General features: G+C 35.6%; 4 long non-coding RNA genes across 4 annotated transcripts; 2 read left to right on the top strand and 2 right to left on the bottom strand.

The window, feature by feature from the left end:
* Positions 1 to 5,128: 5,128 nt before the first annotated feature.
* LOC124208836 lies at positions 5,129 to 5,514 on the top strand. Its single transcript, XR_006880634.1, has 3 exons — positions 5,129 to 5,174; positions 5,290 to 5,346; positions 5,414 to 5,514. It is a non-coding gene; the product is annotated as an uncharacterized LOC124208836 (long non-coding RNA).
* Positions 5,515 to 7,537: 2,023 nt separating this feature from the next.
* On the bottom strand, positions 7,538 to 10,441 carry LOC124209000. The gene is made up of 3 exons (XR_006880744.1): positions 9,826 to 10,441; positions 9,603 to 9,709; positions 7,538 to 9,535 (listed from the first exon to the last, which is right to left on the bottom strand). It is a non-coding gene; the product is annotated as an uncharacterized LOC124209000 (long non-coding RNA).
* A 456-nt stretch (positions 10,442 to 10,897) lies between these two features.
* On the top strand, positions 10,898 to 11,435 carry LOC124209058. The gene is made up of 3 exons (XR_006880760.1): positions 10,898 to 11,108; positions 11,176 to 11,268; positions 11,349 to 11,435. It is a non-coding gene; the product is annotated as an uncharacterized LOC124209058 (long non-coding RNA).
* A 3,734-nt stretch (positions 11,436 to 15,169) lies between these two features.
* Positions 15,170 to 15,550, bottom strand: LOC124209101. The gene is made up of 2 exons (XR_006880777.1): positions 15,291 to 15,550; positions 15,170 to 15,231 (listed from the first exon to the last, which is right to left on the bottom strand). It is a non-coding gene; the product is annotated as an uncharacterized LOC124209101 (long non-coding RNA).
* Between the last annotated feature and the right edge of the window lie 6,718 nt (positions 15,551 to 22,268).

Raw genomic sequence — 22,268 nt, 5'->3', positions numbered from 1 at the left:
AGCAAATCACCACGAATTCATAAAAATTTAGAAAATGTAACAGTTTTACCCCCTGGAATTACATTTGAGAGATACCTCATAACTTTGACATACCAAGAAAAGCGGAATTGACAAAATTTGTATTTGGAGGACGAGATGAAATTCGTATGATTTCAGCAAAATTACCGAGTGGGAATTCTGAATGGAAATATATTACTTATTGGAAGGACTATGAAGCGGCAGACGTTGATTGGGCTATTTTGTTATGTAATAAACAAATTTAATTTTTTTAGTGCTGACATTTCTCCAGGACATACTACATCGAAAGAACTAAAAACTAAGCTTGAAAGGAGATGTAAAAATAGATATGAAAAAGAGGTTTGTCTGATGTTACAGGACCAGTATTTTGGCCTGGATACAACTTTGTTGGGCCAGGAAACGAACTAACTTCCGATGTTATACCCGTGTCATCTGTAGATGCTATTGCACAAATGCATGACTATGCTTATGGACAACGAACTTTAGCTACAGAACACTATGATGACAAACAATTACTAAAAATGTGGACTGAATGGGGAAAGGTATATTCCGGGGATGGGTGGAGTGGACCAACACACTACGAAAAATATTTTGTCATTCCTTCATTACTCGGACTTATGACCACTATAGATAATACTGATCATTTTACAGAAAAAAAAATCTGTGGAATAGAATGTTAACTCCCTGGGTTGTTTAAAAAATGGTTTCTGGATATAAGAATGCCGTATTAACTACTGATGAAATTCATCATAAATTGAGGCGATATTCAAGATATGAAAAAACAAAACAAATTGAAGCTATACAAAAATGTGTTCGAGATAAAGTTCCTAGTAATCAGTTTGCAGAACATTATGCATTAAAAAAATCCAGTAAAGATTTGGCTGAATTAGAACGAGAGTTCAGAGCACAGAACAGAAAATATCCTGATCTAAGATCGCAATGGTTTAGTAGTCAACTATCAATTAACAAAACACAAAACTGGGAATTTGGTATGTCAAGATTTCAATATATACCAGATACAAAACTAGAAGGATTTGGTTATTTTGTTTGGGGTTATGTCGGAAAAGATGAAAGAATATACCCAATTATTTTAACAGAAGATCACCCAAGTGATACACAAGCCCGTTTTCCTATTGTCACACTACCAGCAAATCCACCAATAAAAACATCTGTAAATATAGGTAGAGAACAAGTATTAATTCAAAATTATATTATGGAACTTAGAATCTATAAAATATCAAGAAGAAGAGCGCGGATTACAACCCGATGGTACATTTAAAAAACCTGGTACTGGAATGGTAGCAAATGTAAATTTAAAACCAATACATAAGTTTTGGGCAACTCATGTTGACTTCACTGGTCAAAATATCACACCTGAAAGAAGAATGGTATTTGAAACATGTAAGGATGATACAGAATATCAATCTCATTTAGCTAAAGAAGTGGGTCAGTCCCCAGTTGTTGTTCCAGAAGGCAAGACTGCAAGTAGTAAACGTCCTGCAGAAATTCCGTTAGAGGAATTGGATGAAACACAATTTAAAAAAAATATATATAGATAAAGAGGAATTTGTAGAAGCTAAACCCGAAAAATTTGAAATTAGTCAGTAAACTGTAACTGAAGTTAAACAGGAGGTAGTTGACTACCAGATGGTACTGAATTTTATTTAACAGAAACAATGCCGAATAAAAATACAACAGAGTCAGGACAATTAGTTGGTGTTGTGTCAATTGGTCTTGGTCCTCCAAGCTCATTGATTAGTCTTAAAAGATAAACTTTTATTTGTGGCGTTATTATACGGGACTTTCATTTATTGGATTACGCTGTTGGTTCATCTATCTTTGAAGGTGAATGGGTGGATAGAACTCCTATTACGTACGATGCAACCACTGGTGTGGAAAAAAATGCATTAGACCAGTTTACGAAAGGAAAAAGAGTTGCCGCACAATGTATTCTACTTGATATTCTTGCAATGTATCTTGATCATAAAGCTAGATATCATTTAGCAAACCTACCATGGAACAAAATGAAGTTTTTAGGGGGAAATTTAGCAATCAATGCTATGAGACATAAAGAAAGAAAATCAAACAATTAATCAATCGTGACTTGCGTATACTGTCGGAGGTCCTGGAATGAAAAATGTGGACAGAAAGATCATGTGGTAAATGTATGACAGAGAACGTGATTAAAATTGGATTTATGAAGCTAATACCGCCACTACTACTCCAATTACTGAATAAAAAGTTCCTATCAGTAGAGATACAATTGAAATTACTAATGTGGACCTTTTAACTGAAAAAGCTGAACAAAAGGCTTAAAATTCGTTTGGGGCAAGCCATTACAGCTTGTAATAAAGAACACCTGAAAAATTCTTTCCTCAATTATGTAAATTGAAAACAGATCAAGGGGCAAACGGAATTGGATCTGTTAATGGCAACAGACTATATGAATCAATGAACAATCATGCATTGAGTGCTGGTTCCTCTTGAATTTCCAATCATAACATGGCCATATCATGTTAGAAATCCATCCCGAGAAATTGCATTTAATGATTATTACTACCAAAAGTAGATGGATATAACGCAGAAGAAATAGCGGATGTATCATTTGTAGGATTAAACTATCCTACTATGAACAAGATATGGCAATTGAATCGAAAAATAAGAGCTTCAAAATTGTCTTCTAAAGAAACTGATTGGACTGGAGCCACTGGAAAATTTTTAATTACACATTCTGCTCCATATCAACACAGTATTGCAGCTTATTCGAAAGCTGATCCTCATACATCATCTCATTGTGCAATGATTCCTGTACCCCCTTACCATTATATGACGGTAAAAGTAATTACTCTGCAATTGCATGTGATGTTACAGTAAGAGGAATATTTGGAATGAATTTTACCTGCACGAAAGATGTAAAAAGAAAAAATGCTCCAGGTGCACTAGGTGAAGTTTGGGATAACTGTGTTGATGCATCTGTTTGTCCATTTGGTGGATATGGCTTAAGAAATTTTTCACAAAACAGAGTGCAATGGGTTTCTGGTGTAGGATAGTACATAAAGGCAGACTTTATAAGATACTTGATAAGGGTGAAAAATTTGGAACTGAGTCTTGGAAGGAGTCTTTTACATGTTGAGTTATTCTCAACATATATGCTGAGGCCATGGGTATAGTCGGATTCCTGTACACCCCTGATGAGACTTATAGGGTCAACATCTATGTCATACATTCTATGTCAACTGTGAATTCTTTACTGGAACGTACAAAACAATCAACTTACGTATTGCAGTTTGCAGATGACATTAAATACGCAATTTTCTTAAAAAATGAAAGAATTACATTTAAAAAAAAATGTAACATTGAGAACCGCTTTGCTGAGTATTCATAAATGGAAAGACGTCTGTAAAGAGCATTATTATTGGCAAGATAAAGACCACTGACTAGTTTTCTCATTCTTTTAGCCCTATCCCTACTTACCTAGGGTTTCTGTTATCCGAGCCTTCAGGGCCTCTAGCGAATAAAGTAGTCTATTGCACGATAACAAAAATCGAATGAGGGCTGTTGCAAATGAGTATTGTTTATTTGTAACCTAGTCACTTCTCGGAAGGCTAGAGCCCCCTACCCCCGTCCCAGGGGTATCCTAGATCCAGTTTTCATGCTTTTCAGGGATCGGAATTGTGGAATTATGATTCAAAGTACCACTGAGCTACTTCTAGCTGCTAGCTGAAAGCTGCTGAGGAGTAGAAGGCTCCGATTTCAAAATTCCATTTGGGATAATGGATACCCCCAAAACATTGGCTTTAACAAGCCGAAAAGAGACCGGCTATAAGGCTCTAATATTTTTTTCGTTCTTTCTTACTAAATTTTTTGCTGACATGAATTTGAAAGTCCAACGTAATTTGTGTATGTGAAGGTGTGGGTCAAAATTCTTTCATCTGTATTCACATTTTGTAATTTTTCTCCCTTGATGTGGATCATCCCCTGATCTGCGAACTAATCCCACAATTTAGCAAAAAATTTGGTCTCACACTGGAATAAACAGCATTCTTGCACTATTGACCACACCTCGAGTGCTATTACAACTAAAACATACTTGATATTTTACCAAAAGTCTATTTTATTTGGTAAGAAATCCCTTTGACGTAATCCAGTACCAGTTTTGACCAGAGAAAATTTCGATTGTCACACATACGGAAAAAAGCGTCATCGTCCATTTGGTGTTTAAAAGGTACCAATAAAACGTCATCTGCTACAATAAAGGCTTCTTTTGTAAAAGAACCAAGACATGTTTTTGTTCTTATATCTATTCTGATGCGTCTGCATGTGTAGCTATTGCTTAATTAACAGTGGTAAGCATGGCGTGAAACGAATTTCTTGAAAAAAACTGAAGTGAAAAACTAAGTGAAATTTGTTTTAAAGTGAGAGCCCTTTGACCTTTGATATTTATTTCTTGCTTATTACAACTATTAAAATTATTACTTCAACTATTACTTACAAACCATCCAGCTGAGTTATTTTGTGTCTACTATTTCTCTAAGAAGTTACATTTCGAAGCTCATGAGTTGCAGTTCTGCATAAAGAAAAATACTGTACTTTTAAACGTCAAAACCCGATTATTTTGACTAAGCAGATATGTGAGAACTCCATTGCACCTGGATATTCACGGTCGGTAATGCAGGATTGCAACGTAGGTAATAGTTCCTTTATATAAAGTAACTTCACTTTTTTAGACACATGAGATTATCGAAGTTTTGATGATTTTTCACAGGGAGTGATGATTGATTCACAATAATGATCTGGAAAATGTATTTCAACACAATTTCAATATCGAGTTTCTAGAGGGGGTCTTGCTGACAATGAAAAACAAGGATAACGGTTGGGAGAAAACTCATGAAAGCTGTGTTGTGCTAAAAAATTTCATTTGTTTATTTTATTCCTACAATTTCCCTACAACTATAACACAAACTTTTAACACTTAAAATTCTGCTAAATAAAAATTGGTTTGTTTTTAGAAGCAACATTTTGCCTATTTTTTTTAAGGAGAAAAATTCAATAACTAAGTGTTTGGTACAGGGATTGGAAATATTCTTAATGACCGAGTAGATGTTTTCATAACGTCGTCATCATCATGTTTCGGTTGGTCGTCATGCCTTTTTCATGTAAGTAAGCTTAATTATTTTAATTATTAAAGTAACGCATAATTTTAAAATTCTTGATTGAATTCTTAGGTTAATCACCGCTCTGAATTCTTTTATTTCTGATTTCCATTTGTAGTTGTGCAGCACAAGTGACCCATACTAGTTGCTGCTTGCTTCTTTGAGTCATCAACATGTAAGGATTAACCATATTAATTGACGAAGTATTACCAAATTTAAATTACTGTTGTTTTAATTTTTAGGCAAAGTACCAGATTGTCGATTCCTTTTTCTAATTATATACTGTTGTGATACCAACTGCTTCAGATCGATTCTGATTCTCACCCATTCCAGCTTATCATTTTTGGTAGAGGCTGAGAACAATTTCAACTATTCTGTATTGCTGACTTTTAGTTATTTATGTGTTATTCTTAGGCAAAGAACCAGACTGGATTACTTTCTTGAGGGATAAAATTGCTATTGTCGGTGTCCACCCATTGTCCCCAACCTACTTCAGGAAATGTCGAACACCAGATGTAGCTCTGAGCCATCATGTTGGTACACATTGCAATGCTTGGTTATCGTATGTTGCCTAAATGGCAACACTGTTGCTTTTACTTATAGGAAAAGAACCAGACTTTGGATTCCGATATTGAGGGACAAGATTGCTATTGTCCCTCACCTGCTTGAGGAATAGTCGAACACCAAATGTTGCTTTGAGCCAATACGCTGGTAAAGAGAATTTTAACAATTAAGTTCTTAAAATATACACACAAACAGTAATCTTTATTTATAAATATTTTGGATTTTTTTTATATCATAAGTCTTTTCTTACCTCTATTTCAACTAGAATCTAACCCCATGAAAGAAATAATATCGAAAGCTGGTGGATACCTAGATGTCTAAGCATCCTTGTACATAGATAAAGATAACGTCTTTATCTGTATGTTTTGATTTGCTTTTTTTTTATGCTGGTTGGCTCCATCTTCTGGTTATTGAGTATCGCCTTTTTACATCAGAGAAGAAGGTTGAGTGTTAGGTACATGGAATCATTTGCAAAATGTGTTTACCGTATCTTCCTTGTTGGATTTTTTTCTTTAAATATTGAGCTGCAATTCTGTCTTTATGAAAGTTTAAGTAGTTATATTTATCGTAACAGATTGATGATTGAGGGGCTTGGTGTGACTTCTTTTTCAATTGGAATAGTCAACAGTCAACACAATGTGTATTTCATAGTGGCAAGAACTGTGGGCATAATGTCTGCTAAAAGAAAAAGATAAGAATAAGTATAACATACTGTCATAAAACTGGAAAAGAGAAACTTACGTCATCTCATCCTTTTCTGTATTAGCAGCCAGTTCACAAATGACTGGAACCAATTTCAATAGATATCACTTTTTGTTTTGAAAATCAATGAGTTTAAAAAAATACTTTCCCACATTCAAATAGAGACGGGTGGGACAAATAAAACACGATTTTGTTTTTTCAAAAGTAAAAATTGGTCGACAGTTTACGTCAGATCCAGTGATTGAAAAAAGAATTGCAAATTTACAGAAAAATGTGGAAGCCTGAAACAACGAGGTTACTTCATCTTATGGGTTTCTATGGTAACAAGCGACAGTCACGCTTTATACGCCACCTTGTAGACCTCGATTCGAAAATTTACTGAAATGACTTTTTTGTCAATTAGTCATAACCGTTTTGACGAAAATGTCAAAATTTATTTCCGTTTCCGGAAGAATAAAGACTTAACGATTGATACTGATATGCCCGAGTTGCTGGATGACCATCACGCACCCATTATCTTCGGACCAAAAGACCTAACGAAAGACGAAGGTAGAGACGGACAACTGCGATAGAGTATAGCCTCGGTTTCTTAAGCGAAAACCTGAATTAATTATACTGGTCTCAATGTGGAGTCATTAGGTCAAGACGTAAAACCCATCAAGAAAGTTATGAATGGCAAACCAATTCGACGATTGAAATTTATTCAAATGGAAATAACAATTTGTGTGCGTGTCCGTTAGCAGCCTTGACAACGTCGTCCCATTAGCCCTTACTCATCCGTCGCATCCTCAGTTGACTCTAAATTTGGTAATCACATCTCATCTTACGACTGTATTAGGACAGGATACAGACGAATATACAGAAATACTAGAACCCCCACACAATTTTAATAACATTTGAACTATTCTTTCGTAATCATGATATTCAAAACGTCTCATAATTAGCAAAGATGTTCACCACAATCAGTAAACAAAAAAGAGCATCGCTGCATGACAACTAACGAAATTAAAAAAAAACAATAACAACTTCGATCCATGAGTAAAAAGGACGATAATCAATTTGACAAGTTCTATTTGTATTTCTATAACAACGTTCTAGCACTTAGTAAGATAAGGACCATTGTAAGCAATGAAAGGACTACAATAATTGACCTACAATTCATTATGAATAGAGAAATTATATCATAAATCATCAAACCATACCACAACAGAGAACCCTTCGCCAAATACGCACAAACTAAAACAAACAAAGCTATCCAAAATACATCTTAAAACAACGAGACTTCTACTGCAAAACAGTACAAATTCAGAACTAATCAAGGTGAAACAACGTTTTAACAAATTTCACAAACCAGATTACGATAACACTTGGATTTTAGATAAATTAAAATCACCAACAGAAAAAGAAAATCTTCATGAAAGGTCTTCTTTCACCATCGACAAGCGTTCCCGGAAGCCGGACCCCGCGTTGAAAAGAAAAGAGGGGCTTTGAAACTGAACTCCATGACCACTCTAATTTTAGAACCAAAATACAAATATAATATTGAACAAAAAAAAATAGAATCTACCATCTTTCTTACCTTAGAATATCTCTTACAGAGATAACAAGAACAAACAGCACAAATGAAAAAGGAAACCACACACCCTACAACAATTGCAATAATGCAAAGAAGCTGGTTTCTCGATACATCGGGAATCATCGATGCAGGTGTAGTTACAGTAGTCATCGGAGCAGGTGTAGTTGAAGTAGTTTCCAAATCACGCTCAAAAACATGCCCCTCAGTATTAATACTCAAATCTTGACTATGAGCCAAGAAAAAAAATGCAAAAAAGCAAAATTTCACAAACATCTCGAAATTTTTCGATTTCCTTGGCCTGGACAAGAAAAATAAAAGCCAACCGAACACAACTCAGTTTGCTGAACGACTGCGATTTTCACATACTTTTTTTTCCCCTTGAACCACAAAACGTCGATAAATTGGAAACAATCGTACCATAAAAAGAAAGATTCAATTCAAAGAAGTTCCCAGACGTAAATAAAACATTATACGTCTTCCAAGCCACAAAAGCCGAAGAATAAGAATCGTAATTTCAACGAATCCATCGTCGACTTACAAACAACCGTCTACTACTCTACAAACCTTCTTCCAAGCAACAAAAACCCGAAGAATAAGAAGAAATCATTGCAATTTCAACGAATCCATCGTCGACTTACAAACAACCGTCTACTACTCTATAAACCGCGTCTTATCTATAAATAACACTCAGCTCTATCGACGCAGCACACAATTCCTCAAAATGATTCGAGCGAGCGACAGCAGTTCGAGCGACGAGGAAGTAAACAACCAAGCCACAGCCGGAACAAGCGAAAATAAAACAACGGCGAAATCAAATGGAGCCAACAACGAAGTCACCGAAATCACTCCTCAACTCAACGCGTAAGATCGATTCATCACGTTCATTTTTTTAAAAATAAATCTACAGTACTAACCAATATTTAACATTTCAGATGGAAAATCAAAGGAAGGGTCGAGCGCATTTCTAGACTGTTTCCTACTAAAAGCAACGGCCAAGTATTTTTCTTCGGGCTGCGAGATAAATTAGGAATGATTAGAACCGTAGCATTCGCAAATCAAGCGCAGAAATACTTCAACGTCATCCAGCAAGGACAATTTTATACACTAAAAGATGCCCGAGTGAACGCAGCGACCAGAAAAGATCAGATTTACCCATTGAATCACGAAATCGTGATATCACAAAGAACACAAGTAATTTAAAAAAAAATATATATATAAACAAAGTATACAAAAAGACCCACCTAATCTAACAAAACTTATCACAGATCCAAAAAGTGGACGCAGAACCTGACTTTCAAGGAACAAACATGGTTAGAAGAACTATGCTAAAAGAAACTCAAGATCTTAACCACGGATCTGCAATATGTAAAAAAAAACTCAAAAGCCCTCCGATCTAATAGAAGACATTAATAAATACTTCCATTAGATGTTGAGGCCATCATCCGAAAAGAGTGGGAAACAAATGAACTCAAGGGCGGGCTCACCAAAAAGGAACTGGATGTCTTCGATGAATCCTTGAGCCCTGGAGAACCAGAAAAAACAATTTGAAATCAAAGTTTGAAACACGTAAAACAAAAAAAAATATTCACTTTCAGATGAAACTTGCCCTCTGGAATGACGACACTGAAATGACCAAAAGCCTGGATCTCAAAGGCTTCTACTACAAAATTTCGGTCAAGCATGCCACAACAAACATCTACAATCAACAAATCTCAATTAACACCACCAAAAGTGGTACAATCGTGGTAAAACAACAACAAAATTAGAAAACTAAAATCACACATGTCTGTAACTGTAACTTTGTTAACTTACAGATAAAAAAGGTGGAACCAACCTCCCATGAATCGGGAATAACCACCAACTGGAAAAAAAGGAAAAAATATCAGATGACACCAGAAAGAGGAAACACAGCGAGAGCAGCGCCGACAACGAGAGCGGCAAATCAACACGAAATCAAAAACACCACCGTTGCCAAACATAAATCAAACACAGATAAAATGTCAATTTGTGAATCTAATCTACTGAAACTTTTCATGTCAACGACTCATCTCTAAACTGTAGAGTAGAGTGTAAAACGAATTAATCTAGAGCTGAAATACAAATTTAAAAAAAAAAACGTACGAAACCCAGATACGCCATACCATGACACGCCATACTTCCAAAATCCCACAACTAACAAAAATCAACCACAAAAAAAATACGAGCATCGAAAAAATAAACCACGTGCACAAAAAAATCCATCCAGGAAAACACTTGAACGAAACAAACACAACACAAACAGAGCAGAAAAATATGAAAGACCACTCTCTCGACGGAAGGAACCCACACGACTGACAAATAAAATCGTATCGCTTCTCTCTCAACAGGAAACACTCTCACAGCATTGCAAAATATAAAAAAAAGCCAGAAAAAAATAAAAACCCCTTCCCTTTTCCACCACTCAACAAAACGAAACAAAATTTTAAAAAAAAATTTAAAAATAAAACCTGAAAAAAATTAAATAAAAAATATGAAAAAATTAAATCAGTTTTTAAAATCTGAACCTGATGGATGTCCGACAACACCATCCTACTGTAGCAGACATCATACACAAACATCAAGCTGACATACTAGTTCAACATACTTGCCGAAAGCCTGAAACCTGTTAGGTTCACAATTTAGAGTTTAGTCAGATTCCCGTATTCTGATTAAAGACATCAGCGATTGAAATAAATTACTGTTTTTTGTATCGTTGGTTACCTTTGAACTCCATATCAATGGAAGAAAGAATTTTAAGTAAAGCTGAGAAAGCATTCATTCATCATGGAGTCCAGGTATCATTAAATTCTGTTGGTCTCTTATTGAAAGAAATTGTCCTTACTTAACGAAAGTCAATTTTAGAAATATCAAAGGATGATTTTTGAAGTGATGATACAACAATGCTGAATTATCGTCCTATAATTCTTGAAAGTTGAAACTAGATTAGTTTCAAATGCCAGAAGATCGGCAAGGCTGAGACTAGCAAACTCGAATATTTTTGTTGGACTTAAAGTTGAGCTAACCTCCCCATTACCTGATAAGCCCCAAGAAGGAAGACTGGAGTTCTTTGTGGATGGGTCTGTTTCAACAATTTAAATATAAATAAAATTTGAAAATTGTATTTATTACATTTTGTTAATTTAGCTCTGCAAATGCAACACCAGAATTTCAAGGAAGAGGCGGATAACATCTGGAAAAAGGAATTTTGCAAATTCATACAAAGATCCTATGCTTCAGGTGATACAATTAATTTATCTCAACTTTCTTTATTGACACGACAGAAACATTGGTTCTTGTATGTTGACATATTGATATAGCTGATGTGATATTTCCACCAATCAACAATTTCTCATGAAACATTTTAATGGCGTTAAAATAGATCATGAGTGTGAAGGGAACCCTTACGATGCAGTGATCTTCTTTGGGAACTGACGGCGTCGGAAACGTGAATGCAACTAATTTGGAAAATTGTTTTAGTAAAATAGAAAAAGTAGTCTGGGATTCTGAATATTCCATATCATATTCCAATCATTCCATACGTCGAGTTTGGGGGAAAGCTGAAAGGACATCGATCATTCGTAATCGAACGTCTTACTCTTGGCGTCTGTATATTCCTTGGCGGATCCATCTTTCTTTTCTTGGCTTGCATTTTCTTTTTGGTGCCGTTTTTTTTTTTAATTTAGCATTGGGCTGACTAATCTATCTTTTATCTGGTTTGGACGTTCATTCCAGCAAAGTAAACAGAAATGCAAATCACTCTATACCTGATAAGGCAATCATTTGCGATGTGTATGGCCCCATGAACAGCCAAAAACTCCATTAATTGCATACATTTTTGCATCATGCACCTTGCTTTACTGCATCTACACAGGCCCTTAGTACAAAACCTTTGAAGATATTTTTTACCCGTGTGATACTACTCAAAAACTCCTATAGATAGTTTTAAAAGATCTTTATTAGTGTTTCTAAAGAAAGAAATCATTTCTGGCTTCTTCTTCCCATTCCAAAGTCCACCAAGAATCAGGTAATTTTTTTGGGGAGCTCGTTAATGACGTAGTACATACGCCATATATTGATATTGTAGAACACTTGTACAGAGGAACTCTTACATATATTGAATACAGTAATTCATGCCCTACATCCTAGACGAAGCAATGTTTAACTGGAAGAGGGCAAAGAATACTTCAAAAAGCCAATAGCAAGAATCACGAACTCCTGCCTAACTAGGAAAGAGTTAACGACATGCCGTCTCACAGGATTCAACACTGCCAAACTAGCAATTCTCAAAGTTAAATGGACTGCCTTAGCTGGTATAAATTTGTAACATTGCAAAAATTTCACAAGTACATTAATATTATTGATTTACGTTCGCTCAGTTTTTATGAACGCTAAATTACCAAGCATTACAATGAAAATAGCCAGCCATATTGTGACAATAAACAGAACTCGTTCAACGCAGAGTAAATGATAACAATTTTCAGGGTAAAATTGGGTAAGTAGAGGACAATGGAACTTTTGCTTAAGACCGAGCATAGGAAGGGGGTGTTTCTCATAATGGACCGAAGTAATAATGGTATTAATAGAGTAATAATAGAATTATTTCTCTAGAATTGATTGGTGCGCTCCTAATATTCAATAATATTGCAAAAGAATAAAAGAATGTGAAGAGGTGAAAGAAAATGAGAGTGAAACTGACGAAAAAAATCACTCTTCTTTGACATTGGTCCAGTTCTCTGCACTTATTATTGCAAAAAGTTCGTTTTCTCTGAAGAGATCAGCCGATTTAGAAATTAATCACCTTTATTGAAGACAAATGTTTAAATTGGTAAATTTTAGTAGTTAATATAATATACCTTTGAAACGCAAATAGATTGGGCATGCACTTCTATCGGAGTTTGAAAGATCCCTCTCAGCTAGTGATATCGACCAATTTGTCTCAATTCTAGCACAAAAGGAAAACAATAAAAATATCACAGGCCTGGAAAACCAATTATAGTGAAAATGTCAAGATGAAATATGGATTGTGGAAAGGTCTTATAATGAGATATTTTGGAAACATAAGTAGTAAGTCCATGAAACATAGTTACAATCAGGGATTATTTTCAATGGTTTTTTAATTCTTAGCAAGTCAACGTAAATCTTCATTGGCACCAACTGTGAATAAAAACTAGACCTTGGCCCTGTTCCTCGTCTTCCTGAGAAGTCTAATCAAAGACAATTGTCTTCGCCGATCATTACAGAAGAGAGAGCCAAAAGACAACTGGAAGCTCAAGAAAAACGAAAACAGGAGCGAGAAAGACAAATCAAAGAGAAATTGTCAGACGAGGAAGTTGTGATGATTACGATGAAGATTTAGACGAGGGATATCATCAATATATGGCAATAAAAACATAAATTCCTAAAATCAAATTTTGAAAGGATCCATTTAGTTAATTACAATTTTACAGGAATCTGGCTCCAAAAAACAGACTTTGAATAATTTGGCAGATCCCGTTCCTGAATCCTAGGGTTCGATATTAGCGTACGAAAATTTCTACAAAATTTAAGGTTAAGCTCATTCACATCCTTTTTTTCAAATATCTCAATGCTCGAAAGCAAAAGGAAAGAGAACGCAGAAAACTGCAAAGGCCATTATTTAAGGTACTAGACGATCTTCCAGACTTTTGGCAAAATCAAAGTTGAAGGAAAAGAAGTCATTGATGTGGAGGAATCAGTTTTTTGGAGGAAGTCGTGGATCTGAAGGAATCAGTTTGTTTTAAGGAATTCGTGGATCTGGAGGAATCAGTTGTTTTGGAGGAAGTCGTGGATAAGGAGGAATGAGTTGTTTTGGAGGAGGTCATGGATCTGGAGGAATAAGCTTTTCGGATGAAGTCTCGGATCCGGAGGACCATGTTATGTTTGAGAACTTTTTGGAAAAACAAGGCAATTTTAATTGAAAAACACGGGATTCCATCTTTCTGTTGTCCACCGTGCCTCGATACGTACTTTGCGTAGTTCACATTAATTTTTTTACGATACTTCCTTTTTATTTTAACACATTATTTTATATTTATAAAGTCGCAGAAGAGAAGAACAAGCACAAGAGCTAGCAAGCTGTTCAAAATAAATTTATTAGATGTATAAAATACATTGTCAATAAAAGATGTTGCTTATTTTAAAGATATTTCCTCGTTTTTTAATTATATTTGAAACAATGTATTCCATGAGAATAGATCACGTGATCGGAAGAACCAACAGAAGCGGGGAACATCTGTCATTTCGTCTGTGCTGTCCTCTTGCAGTAAGAAAGTGTGTAATGCGGTAAAAGAATGAAAAATCGTTTTCAAGGATACGCATTCTATTGGCTGTTGCCGGTCACGTGAACTGCTCCTATTGGTTATTGACTGACCAGCGCTAATGCACCAACAAACACGTGACTTTAGGCCCCTCCTGCGTTTTAAAGGCGGGCCACGGAGTCGAAACTTTAAACGTAAATAACTCGTAAAGTAAATTTTTACCATATGATTGGGAGATAATTTTTTTCTCTCATTTTTAGTATGTTTTATTATTCTTTTATTTTTGTGAACCATCCCCTTTTATAACAATCAACGTCAAATTCACAACCATTCCAAATTTTAACAAAGTTTTCAAAAAAGGTTTACTTTACGTCAACGTTAGTCCAAACGTTCACTTGCTACTATCCAAATATTTTGCCAGCATTTCAAGCCGTGATGGCATAGTGGTTAGAGCAGTCACATACAACGCATCTTCTCGCTTCTTCAAGATCCCTAGAAAGTCTGCAGCCATCACTAATTAACATTTGGTAAGTAAAAAATTTGTATTCTTGATATTTTCATTTAAACAAGCAAGCTGAAGCATAGGCCACTGTATTTAATACAGTAAAAAATAATCTTCCTACATTCAAGCCACACAGCTAGCTTAGGTTATAAAGTATAGTGACAAGAAGTGTAACTGTAATAGGCATTGTTCTCACCACTGCTGATGAAATGAAAATGTTGGAGGAATTCGTTACCAATACAAGCGACTGCATGTCTATCAAGATACATAAATCAATTCCCCTTTTTTTTGCGCCGATTGGTGCCTCACCAGTCGACCTACTGACACACTGAATTTTTAAATTCAGTGAAGCCATTTTTTCAGCTAAGCTTTGAGTCGTTTGGTTGGAGGCTAGTGTCTCGTTTTCCAGAGTTTTTTGGGTCTCTAGAAATTGAAAGGGTTCCGTTACTTTCTCGTACTTACTTAAATTGTTTAAATTATACCTTCCAATTCTTTGGTCAAAATAAGTTTTGATTCTTCCACCTTGGAAGAATTTCGATCGTTTTCCTGCATCTGATTATCAGCAAAAATTTGTTTTGGTAAAAAAACTTGGTTTCCACTTTGTTTATCTTTCTTTCGACTCCTCCTTGAGATTTTGCCATTCATCAGTGACTGTCAATTCGGTGTTTTGTACAAGATTGATGGGAGTAAATAGGATGGCCGTCGAGTAACAAACGCTCACTTTACGATCCTATAAAGATTGCGTGTCCCATAATTGCGCCACAGACGAGAGTGGCAGCTGGCACGACTTTTAACATTGTTGTCTGCTGCAATCAACGAGTTTATCATTCGATTGCTACTCGATAGTCGATACGATAGTTAGCTTCAAATTTAAAGAATAAAAAAACCATAATTCAACTTAACTTTTTAATTATTTTCCGGCAAATTTGGTCCCCATTGCTAAGCGCACAGTTGGTCACAAAGGTTCCCATGGAATAAATAAGTATAACGAAATTCACTGAATTAAGTTCAAGTTACCTTATTATTTACTTTAAAGGCCTTCCAATATGCTTTGGCTTCTTGAGGGAACCCATTCATTGGAACAAGTGTGTAGTGTTTGCTTCTATTTTAAAACCACCTAACTCGCTATAATGGAATATTTTTAAGAGGATTTGAGTTGCTTATTGTTGTGCACATTTTCTAAAATGCAATAGTCTTTCTGACAAAAGTAAAAACGCATTAATTGTAAGAGTGTTTTTTTAACGTAGTTTTATCAAAATTTCAAGGGTAACATAGCCAAGATAATCTAGACCAACTAAACTTGAATAAAAAAGTTCACGGTACCCATTTTAATCGATGAAGCTGAAACTATACGAATTTAAATTTGACAGTGTGCATATGAGAACGCACAGGATTTTTGCGTTCAAATTAAATTTAATCTCCTCTGGTTGGCTCTGCTTGAAAAAATTAATATGAACGGTGGAAAAAAGGTTGAAAATTTGAAATTCGTTTGTATTCATATTCGCAAAATGGGAATTAACTTTTTACCTTTGCGTTGATAGCGATGGCCATAAATGAAGTTCATAGGAAGTAAAATTTGAACGAAATTTTGAATGAAAATTACGTCAAAGTAGAACGGTAAATCCCCCCCCCCCCCAAAAAAAAAAACCTCTCCGGTATGGAGAAACTGCAAACTGAAACATAATATATAAAAAATAAGTATTATCAATTAGAAAAAAACACATACTAAATTTCAGAAAGTCTACTTCTGGGCTACACAGAATTACCACGTGGAATTCTTAGATGACCCATCCAATGATATTGTCTGTTTCGTCCACGATAACCCGCTGTTGCTATAATTTGGTGGTCCCCACATTTCCATACTTTCCTAATTTTCAGCTTACTTTCTACGGTTCTTCGTAGAAATAGACACTCACGAAGGAATTTTAAAAGTATTCATCGTCGTCGGTGGATTCGAAAAAGTCTTCCGAGAAAACTTTTTCGTCGCTGGAAACACTTTTGGTCATGTCCAATAGTCTGTGTGTTTCATTCCCACATTTTTTTTTTATTTTCATGTGGGCCTTTCTGGATCGAGGTTACTTATAGTTATAGGTTGAAATACTGCCCTATTTTTTTTTCTTAAAAAAAATAACATCTAGACCCCCCGCCAACTCATAAAGTGTCACAATGTGTGTTTTTACGGTTTTTCAGCGCGCTTGTTCTGTGTGTTAGTTTAAAAAATCGGACCTTAACAAATTATTATTTAACTAGTGAAACTACATATTTGTACCAATTTTTAACTAAATCGTTTTTAAATTTAGACCCCTTGCGATAAGTTTTAATATTCCGTTTTTTATATGAAAAGATAACTCAATGACTTTACCTGTCGGGTTGTGAAAACTTCCCTTTAGTCTTATGTCATCAGATATAATAATATTAGGCAACAATGTAATGAGTCATTAGACTCATATCCAGTCACCAAGCAGTCCGATGTGAACCTTTTTTCATGTGCCTCGCAGTGAAGTGAAATATTTTCAAATGCAGAGCCATTCTATTACCGATATCATTATTGGATGCATAGAAAATGAAAGTCTTGCTGACAAGTGTAAGCTTCCAACTAACAGAAGTGTCATGGCCCGTTATTTGCACATGAGAACTGAAAATTCTCTTAAACCCAACAACGATCTAATTAGTTTTTTTGTTTGGTGAAATGGAAATTGTGTGGGCGAAATCTGGCTGGTGTTTTAATCACTTGGGAATGGATACTGTATCAAATATTTAAAATAATTCTGAATGAACAAAGTGAAAAACAAGTAATTCAAGATAATAAAAAATGTAAAAAAAGCTATTAAACCGCGATCAAATATACAAATAATTCAACATTATGTTCATAATAAAAATATAATATGAATACAAGTTAATTTTGATTAGGTACTACATCCAATAGTTTTCTATTATTTTCCCATGTGTTTATTCCCCGTTCTTGATTAACACATTTCAGTTTCATGTACAGTATCCTAAAAAAAAATCCGAACAGCGATTTTGTTGTTTTAAGCCACCTATCCATACATCGGGAAACTGTGTTTGGCTTTTGACTTAAATTTAGGGGGCTAGGAACAAAGCGAAAGGTGGGAAGAAAGTAAAGACTGGAATAGCCTTAGGCTCGTTGTCAATTTTTGGACGTGGAAGAGGGGGAAGTGACGAAAAAACCTAAAAGCTGACAAAATCTTGCATATAAAGCGGAAAAATTTTAAAGACATCGCCATAAGTCACTTGTCAAAAAGTCGAAAATGAGCTTAAGTTGGTTATTCATTTTTCCACGCCATGAAAATTCCAGACAGTCTGTCTGATTTTGTTCATATTTTTGGGGGGGATGGGAGGGGAGACAGAACCACGGGGTAATCGAGCCTGTTACTCTTTGTTTCTTTCTTCCCAGTTCCTACCATTCGCTTTGTTCCTTGCCTCCCGAATTTGGGTCTAAAGCCAAACAGTTTCCCGAAATTTGGATAGGTTGCTCAAAACATAAAAATCGCCGTTCGGATTTTTGTGTAGGGTACTGTACTTCTCAATCTACTTCCCCCTTACAAAATCCAACTTATCAAAATGGGAAAGGGGGGAATCTTCTTTGATTGAACTATGCCCATGGAGATTACCTGGACAAAGAATTAGAGTACGTAGGCTGCAAAAACCTGCCACATCGTACAGCAACTACGAGAGCTTGGACGATAAACCTATCAAAAAATGAAATAAATTAATCTTCAATGTCGATCGAAATGCTGTATGAAAAGACAAATAATTTTTGTTTTCTGTTGTTTTCAATTGAATTCACCCAAATATTCTTACTTTATCCGACAGGTGACAGCTATTGTTGAAACAAAATTGACATGAAACTAGATGACTCATCTGGTGTCCACCAGTTTCGGCACTTTTTTTTGGCCCAGCAGTTTTGTCAACTTCAGCACCCTAAATAAATACACATTCCTCCCATATTAATTAAAGCATCAGTTTCGGCACTAACTTGATCCCTTTTCGGCATCAATAAAAATATTTTCTGTTTTTTAAGGCTTTTATTATCTTAAACAATTTTAATTTCTTTTATTATTGCAGGCTTTATCACTTTAGTCGTCACTTTCTGTTTTTTGTTGGTGTTTTCGTGGTTTATTTGTTGACGTTTTTTCTTCTTTTATACTTTCTAGCTTTATACTTTCAATAATAGTTTTTTCATATAAAAAATTTAAAATTACAATAAATTCATAAAAAATATATTTCACGAAAAAATAACATTTTTACAAACAAATCTAGGATTTACATACAAATTCATTGGAACTTTTACTCTCAACTAAAAGAAATATTATTACTGTATCAACCTTTTTTGTGTTCAACCATTTTCCCTTCACACAATCTATAATTTAATTTACATGATTAAAATAATAAAGGGGTTGAAAGGAAGACCTGTTACTGATAAATCCCATAATGAAAAAACTAAACATTGGAAGAAAAACTTTGTTAGCAATACTTATTGACATTTTACTTCTGAACACTTTTAATTTTGAATAAACTGACGAAAAACTGGCCTTCTTCATTTGTTATGTAAGTTACCAGCAAAAGGTTAATGAGAATTCCATGCAGGCGATGCAGCCTTAACCATTTGATGTAAATGCTGATGACTGGATGGCTTCCATATTTTAAAAGATGCCTGCAAACTGCAATGGAACATTACAAATGGTAATTTATCGTGCATTCGTGTACGGTGTATTACGTTTGACGTGATCGAACATTACAAGCATAACCAGGGGAATGAAGAGATTAATTTTTACTGCTATTAAGTGTATCAAAGACCAACCACACAACTGAAACTTTACTTCTGCGAAGAGAACGAAAAACCAAGGAATTAATTTTCTGGCGAGAGAAACAGAATGGAAAATTGTGCAGCGCAGTGTGCAAAAAAAGTGTTGCTGGAAAAGTGAGAAGAAAAATGAAATTAGACGAATAGAAAAAACCGTGCGATCAATTATCGCGAGGACGACGACGATCGATTAAGCCTGCAGATAAATAAAAATATTTTAACGCATGCACAATTATTTGAGATCTTTACATTTATTTACCATTATCGCTGCGACGAGAGACGAATGGCTGGAGAGTAAGAGGAATCCGATCTCCGCCGGATTACTTGGGCGCAACAGCAAGTTAGTGATGAAACAGCATTAAGCAGCGAACTAAAATAAGCATCGACTTCCACATCGACTCCGTCAGCACTGCCCCTGAATCCTGCCAAATTTGTCTTTAAAAGGTTGAGGACCGTATCTCCGTTCATTTTTGCAGTGTCGAGATGACTTCCAGCAGCATGCACAAGAGCCCGGAATATGGGCCAGTTTCCATCCCGATAAGCCACTCTTCTTCCTGCCATAACGTAAAACGGTGTTTGGCCATCGTCGTCTTTGGCCTTAGGATCAGCACCGAGTTGAAGAATATACTGGATGAGATCGGTTTCCAAGTTTTTTTTCGGCAACTACCACGTGAATAACAGTGGTCCTGCCTTCGAAAAAGAAGTTTCGGATGTAATTCGAAAGATGCCTTTCTATTTGATGCTTGTCTTGGTTGTTTAGACGAGGGGAAATTTTCTCCAGGACGAAAACCAATTGAAAAATGATTTGGCCGAAACCGCGGTGGGATTCCGTAAATGATTGTCCCATAAATTTCAGAATACATTCAAAATCCGTGTTAGCTTGAAATACAATTGAAGACATCCCTTTTGGATTCGGACAAAAACCTTGCAATCTCGCCGATGTTGGTGAGGGCCAGAAGATTGGCGTGGGAAAGAATTACTTCTCTTCCTGGATACCCAAGCCGTTTCTTTGCCAAAAAGACTAGCCAGTAAGACGCCAAAACAAGGGTTTCGATGAGAATATCAAATGATTTTTTGGGGAGCAGTTGTGGATCGAATTCATCATTCACTTGCTCCAGGATGATCAGGAAGGTGTGAATCCCTATACCATTCATCAAAGTAAAGCATTTGATGGCGGTGGTATTTAGATTTTCAACTTCTTCGTCGTCTTCGTCTTCATCTATGTCTTCATCATCTTCGTTCATTCTCAAAAGTTCACAAACGTACTCTCACTATGTAGAATTATCGGGGATAATTCCCTACCAGATTTCTCTGGGCGGTTCAACGGATGAACCGTTTGACGGGTTGTTCTAATTTAAGCACTTACTTCTCGGAAGATTAGCGTGGTTTAAGTTGAGACGATGCGTTTAGCCGAATCGCTGCTAGTTCAGATCTAAGGAGAAGAGAATAAGTCTGGTTAATAACTGGAACTGTACCGTTAATAATGACAATCAGCAAGGCTGTGGGTTTCCTGGCTGTGACACAGAGTCAAACCGAATAACTGCTATCAGAGGCGGGCTGAATGCAGGAGAATGAGGAGATGACCGTCGAACGGAGTTTTCTGGTATCCGAGGAATTGAGTCTGGGTGCAAGGTGTCTAGAACTCCCAGCAGGGCTGCAACTCTTGATCAATAGACAGAACGATCTGAATTCTGATACTTAGAAAAATATCCCTAGCTCGAGTAAATATTGTCTAAGTCCTGCAACACAAAATAAATACAAGTCCTTACCCACGACGGAGACCGGACAACATAGACAGAATATAACGGAAATACAATGAGCTACTGCCCAAGGGAATGGACTCTAGACCCGATACCCAAAGGAGCAGTCTTAATAAGAACTTACTAGTTTGAGTGTGTGTGAATGAGACGGTAATGGTAATAAAAAAACGACAATACGAGATGAGACGATAATAAAATAACAAAAAATTTAAAATTTCATTTTACATTTGTCACTGTTTCGACATTGAAACGGAATTTTCATACTTTTTACATCTTATATGTTTTCACGTTAATTTATATCAACGTGCATTTCCTATTCCACCATGAATAATATACGTTTCACAATTGTTTTTCCAAGAATAGACTGACGTGACCAGTATTTCTTTGAGATATCACAAGGACACCAACGTTGTAAATTAGAGAAAACGTTTTAAGTCCTTGCGTCATTGAAATTTGTACTGATGTTGTTGGTGGAGTCGCAACCTTCTGCCTGTTTTGTCAATAAAAAAAATATAAAGTAAGAGAAATGCGTAAAAAAATTTGTCAATTGTTGCCTCTACAGGTTTTGCAAGTAAAACATCTATGATGGTTTTTTCTTTTATGGTTTCACAGCGCCAATGATTCCATCTTTGGCAAGCGTTTTTTTTTTATCTTCGGGTCTTTGGAATTATCATCAATATCTTTTTAACAGTGTTGGGATTGATAATGAAACTTATTTTGGTTATTTAGCTTCTTCATTGTAGAATGACCACATCATTTGAACACATTTTTTTACTAATGAATTTATAATTTCAATAAATAATTAAAATAAATTACGCATAGAAGTTTAGAAAAAAATACACAAATGCATTTTCTGTGGCTGCCTACAACCGGAA

The sequence above is a fragment of the Daphnia pulex genome, chromosome 12, assembly GCF_021134715.1.
Source record: "Daphnia pulex isolate KAP4 chromosome 12, ASM2113471v1".
NCBI lineage: Eukaryota > Metazoa > Arthropoda > Branchiopoda > Diplostraca > Daphniidae > Daphnia > Daphnia pulex.
Note: the sequence above shows the minus strand (reverse complement) of the source record. Positions and strands in the feature narration are given on the sequence as shown.